The sequence below is a fragment of the Bos indicus genome, chromosome 3 (genome assembly GCF_029378745.1).
Source record: "Bos indicus isolate NIAB-ARS_2022 breed Sahiwal x Tharparkar chromosome 3, NIAB-ARS_B.indTharparkar_mat_pri_1.0, whole genome shotgun sequence".
NCBI classification, from domain to species: Eukaryota; Metazoa; Chordata; class Mammalia; order Artiodactyla; family Bovidae; genus Bos; species Bos indicus.
Window position 1 is genome coordinate 91318494 of NC_091762.1, and position 6000 is coordinate 91324493.

Here is a 6000-nt window from a genome sequence, read left to right on the forward strand (position 1 = left end):
AAGGAGGAGCAAGAATTAGCCAAAGGAGTGGGGACTCTGAGCTGTGTGCTGTGCTCCTGTCCCTCCCAACAAATAGCAATGTGGTCTCACACACTGCTTCTCTTCTCTGGACCTCTGCTTTCCCATTCATGCACTATAAAGGTAGCTTGGTCCTATGACACTTCCATCAAGTTCTAAATGTTTATGGTATCTTTGGCATCAAATTCAGGCAAAAGAAAAATTGCTTCTGTGTCTTTCCTATCCTAGGATAATACATATTACACTTCTATCCAAAATTTAAACTAGGATGTCTCTGTCCTTAGCAAGTCTCTGAGCTCCCTAAGGTCAGGGATGGAATCTATCCAATGCGTGTGCCTCTCTTGCTCAGGACAGAGTCTAGCACAATGGGGACAAAAAGCCCTCTTGATCTGTCTTTCAGAGACTGTAAGGTCACCTTGTAAAGTCAGAGGCATTAGAAGAGATACTATCAGAATCCTAAGGGTTTCCCTGGTGGCTCAGTGGTAAAGAATCCTCCTGCCGATGCAGAGACACAGGAAACTCAGGTTCGATTCCTGGGTCAGGAACATTCCCTGGAGTAGAAAATGGCAAATCACTCCAGAATTCTTGCCTGGAAAATTCCTTGAATAGACGAGCCTAGTGATCTACAGTCCATGGGGTCGCAGAGTCAGACCCAAATGAACATGCACACCTGGCCTTTGGGAATCCTAAGGAAATGAAATAATAGTTGTTAAGACTTTACGCCCATGTTATCACATGCAGTTGTGAGCACAGCCCTATGGGACATGCATTATTACCCCCCACCCAATCACAGATAAGGAAGAAGAATTAACATTTATGGAACAGTAAGAAGCTTTAATGAAGGAAAGAGATTCACCCACAGTCCTAAGGAATAACTAATCTTTGGAGATTAACTCCAAAGCCCATGGCCTTCATTCATTCATTTAAAATATCATACCAGCACACAACGGATGCTGCTGGCCTATTCCACCCTATGGCATCTGTATCCCTGAAAGATCCAGAAGCAGAAAAGTGGGGAGTGGAGGAGGGGTGACAAGGCAGACAAACACACACCCCCTCCCTCATCCAGGTCCATCAGGCCAAAGCCTGGCCTGAACCAGGAAGAAAATAAATTTGAAATTGGATGTAAGATTAAAGTTTTAAAGAACTAACTGGCCAGAAAATGCTCAGATCTGCTCTAAACACATCTAAATAGATGTGTTTTATCAAACACATCTGAAGGCAATGATTAGAGGGAAATAAATCTGTCTCATGCTTGTATCTCACCAAGCTCTATTTGTTCAATGTACCGGTTATAAGAGCATGGGCCCATTATGGCAGGAGAAACACAGGGTTTTAGGGAAAGAAAGAGCAGAGGATCCAGGCCAGCCATGTGAAGTCAGAGACCTCCCAGAGGAGCCTCACAGGATGAACATTCAGGCACAGGCCTGCTGTGGAAACATCCAGTATGGCCAGAGTGACAAGAGAGTGGATGTGAAGTGTCTGGAGAAGTGAGGGAAGGAAAGAGCAGAACACAAAGGCCTTCATAGATCCAGGTAAGGATTCTGGACTTTGTTCCAAGGGAAAAAGAGCCTTTACTGGGTTTTAGGAAGGGGAATAGCAATCTGATTTGCATTTATAAAGTATAGTCTAGTTATAGAATGGAGTAGGAATTTGAAAAGCAAAGATGCCGATTCAAGAAGCTTGTGATGAAACCCAAGTGATGATGGTGGTTTGGACCAGTGATGATGGAAATGGGAAGGGGGAGGTGTGGAAGCAATTTCAGGGAACCTAGCAGTATTCCATGATGAGAGTTTTCTCATCTACAATTTCTCCAGAGGAAACTCAGGGCATCAGGATGAATGTGCTACTTTTGATCCAAAGATGTGCTTGACTAAAAAGACTCTGGCCAGGCCTTTCCCCTGACCAATGACTCTAGAGGCTTTGGAACACAGAGGTGGGAGGGAAGGGAAGGGGCTCAAGGACTGGACAAAGAAGGCATCTGGCATAGGCGAGATCGAGTGATGGATGTATGAAAATGTAGAGATCACTTAGCTAAATCTCTCATTTTACAGCTGAGACCACTAGGACCCAAGTGTGGAAGCTAATGCAGGCTCCATTGCCCAACAGACCTTGAATTCATCCTGACTAAGACACTGACAAGCCAGAGAAGTCACTTGATCACTGTGAGCCTAGATGTTTCATCTGTTAAGTGGATGTAATAAGACTTCTTTCTTGCAAATCTTGCAGGCAGCTTGGGAAAATTAAGAAATTTACTGATCAATCACCAAGCACAGTCCATTTATTTAGGCATTGGAGACTAAAAGATATGAGCAGATCTGGAAGATACTCAGAAGTTAGGAAGAAGGGGAATCGGTGACTGATTGGTCAAATTTCTCTTCAAAAGAGAAAGACAGAGGCCAGGATGACGCTCAGACCTAGCATATAGGACCCCTCCCACAGTTTCCCAGCCTGCCTCCCCTGTGTATAGGAAACTGACCAATCCTCCACTTCCCCCTCTGTCATCACTAAGAAGTTCTCTAGAACAGCAGTCCCCAACTTTTTTGGCACCAAGGACCATTTTCATGGAAGACAATTTTTCCACAGACCATGGTAAGCAGGGGGGGGTGATCTCAGGATGATTCCAACGTATTACATTTATTGTGCACTTTATTTCTATTATAATTACATCAGCTCCACCTCAGAACATCGGCATTAGATCCTGGAGGCTGGGGACCCCTCCTCTAGAAGATTGAGGTCCCATAAAAATGAAAATAAGAAAAACGAACACTCACATATTTGCTACGTGCCATCTGAGGACCTGAGACGCATCGATGTTCCAGCCACACAACAACAACCTGCAAGTCAGCAGGCAGACGTCCTGCCATTTCACAGGCGAGGAAACAGGCTCAGAGAAGGGAAGCAGCGCCCACGAGCCTCGCGTGAGAGGACTCTCGAGAGCCCCTTGCACTGCAAGAGATCCAACCAGTCCATCCTAAAGGAGATCAGTGCTGGGTGTTCATTGGAAGGACTGATGCTGAAGCTGAAACTCCAGTACTTTGGCCACCTCATGCAAAGAGTTGACTCATTGGAAAAGACTCTGATGCTGGGAGGGATTGGGGGCAGGAGGAGAAGGGGGCGACAGAGGATGAGATGGCTGGATGGCATCACCAACTCGATGGACGTGAGTTTGAGTGAACTCCGGGAGTTGGTGATGGACAGGGAGGCCTGGTGTGCTGTGATTCATGGGGTCGCAAAGAGTCGGACACGACTGAGCGACTGAACTGAACTGAACTGGTCTCAAAACTGGACCTGACTGCAGCCCACACACACACACACCCCTACCAGTTCCGGCAGGTGACTGATTTAGAGGGCAGACTTGTCAGGAGCAGCCAAGTGCCTGAGTGAATTTGTGACCCCAAAACCAGGTGTTCCTGCCGCCTGCTGACAGCACCTGGATTACGTATGGCAGGAAGGGGAACAGGCCCTAGCTTTCGACACCAAATCTCAGCACCAACCCGCTGTGACTTTCAGAGGCCTCCTGCTCTCAGAAGTCTGTGGTCCTCAGCCGCTGTGCTCTCAAAGGGTAGTCTTAGGCCAGCAGCCTTACTCCACCTGGGACTTCATTAATAAGGCAGAACCTCAGACCTACTGGACCTGCTGAGTCAGAATCTGCAGGTGACTGGTGTACTCACTAATGGGTACAATGACCACTGACCAGTTTAGAGACCTAGGTAAGGGTCCTGATCAGCAGCACCAAGAGGCTCTGCGACCTTGGGCAAGCCTCTGCTCGCTAAGTCTTAGCTCCCTGTCTGTGAGATTAGAGTGCTTAGACCAGGTACTCTCTAAGGGGATGCCAACCAGTAGAGGGAACAGAGGCCTGTGAAGTCACACTCAAAGCTCCATAAATATTTTAACTAAGTAACTAATTAACACCACAGGTTTTTACCGAGCACCTACTGTATGCCAGGAATGCCAGGTTCTGGTGACAACAGTGATCCCCAAGTCCCTGCCCTAATGAAGCTTATATTAATTAATTCTCTAGTTAACAAAATGGAGTTAAAACCCAGTTCTACTCCCTAAAAACTGTGTGACTTTGGTAACACAATTGAACTTCACCCATACCTAGTTTTCTCACCTGTAAAATACTAACAATAATAATAAGAGCAGCTGACAGTGGCTGAGCTCTTATTGTCAGGCACCATTCTAACCACTTACAAGGATTCCCTGGGAGGCGGTATAGCAGAAGTTCCAACCTCCCTGAAAACTTTGCAGTGGTTGCTTGCCATCTCTGTGCCTGCGTTCCTATGATGGATGCAGTGTCCCCAGATGCCCTTTAGAGAATGAAGAACAGTGCTCCCAGTGTCTGGGAGTGCCACGTCAGACAGCCCACCGCTGGCAGCCTCCTTCAGGGATGGCTTTGGCTGAAGAAAACTGCCTCTCCCAAGTTCATGCTCATGTCCATTGTCTGATCAACACAGTGGTTACAAAGCTCAGTCTCCTCCCTCCAACTTGGACCAACTGAAGGACTGTCCAAGTCAGAGCACCCCATGAAGTCAGGTGAGATCTCAGCTGAGACCAGTCACCATTCAACTTCTCCCTCCTCCCCTCCTTCCATGGGTGCTGGTCCCTAGAGCGCCCCCTTGGAAGCGGCTGGCACACCCTTCCCCATCTGGAGTCGGCTTCCTGAGCAGCCCAGTCTTGGAGTTTCCTTCCTGTAAAATGGACATAAGAGCAACACCTGCCATGCAGGGCTTTTGTGCACATTGAATGAGTTAGTGAAAGTCACCCAGTCGTGTCCGACTCTTTGCGACCCCATGGACTATACAGTCCATGGAATTCTCCAGGCCAGAATACTAGAGTGGGTAGCCTATCCCTTCTCCAGCAGATCTTCCCAACCCAGGGATCCAACCCAAGTCTCCCACATTGCTGGTGGAGTCTTTACCAGCTGAGCCACAAGGGAAGCCATGAATGAGTTAACATAGATGGAAAGTGCTTAGAGTACTTGGGTTGTGGTGTGTGTTCTCAATGTGTTTGCTATTATTATTACTATTGTTATTATTATGCCATGCAATAACATTGAGGAGGAAACTGTCACTGGCCCCATTCTAAAGGGAACAACACACGCTAGGGCACTGAAACAGCTAAGGGTATGGCATAATCAAAAGAGTTAAAGAAGGGAGGCGCAGGAGGTGGTAAATAAGGAGAGCCTGAAGGGGAGGGGTGTGGGGACAGGATGCCAGAGCATGCTGGCCTGACTTTATCCTCTTGACATGGAAGAGGCCAGACTGGTGCTCCCTGCTCCTGGTGATGATGGGCCAGTGAAAAACTGAGTAACCACCCTGCACACACCAGCCCCTCCACCTCTGCATTGCACCCTGAGGTTGTATTCTCTTTCTGTGAACCACAAGTGACTGAATGAATGAACAGTGAGGGGTTCCATGTGACAGGATTAAAAAAGACACAAGTGATCTGTGAAGAACACTGTTTAAGATGTGAACTGAATTACACGGCATCTCCCTGCGGAGGTTTCCAGAAGAGCACTGCAATGGAAAGAAGCCAGCCTGCACGAAGGAGAGAGTCCTGGACTGGAACTCAAGCAGCCCAAGGTCCTGGCTCCAGCTATGCTGCGTTGCCCTGAAGAAATGTCTCTACCTCACTGGAATTCGAGTCTTTATCTGCCAAATCATCTCCAAGTTCTTAACTCGCTCACTGATTTAGGAAAAAGCCTTTCCACAAGAATAGCTATCCCATGTCTAAAATAAATGTTTGTGAAGCAAAGAAAGGTAGTCAGATTGGCCCAGAATATTTGGAACAGGTGTAGGTGTGGATAAAAGAAAGGAATTGGAAGTCTTTTTCCTTTGGTCCTGATTCAATACTTAAGATTCAAATTTCAGAGTGTTATAAATGCATTTATCTTTTGTCCCAGCAGTTCTGCTCCTAAACATTTTCCCTATAGTTAAAACAAACTTATCATGGAGCTCTTCATTACAACAGTGTTTG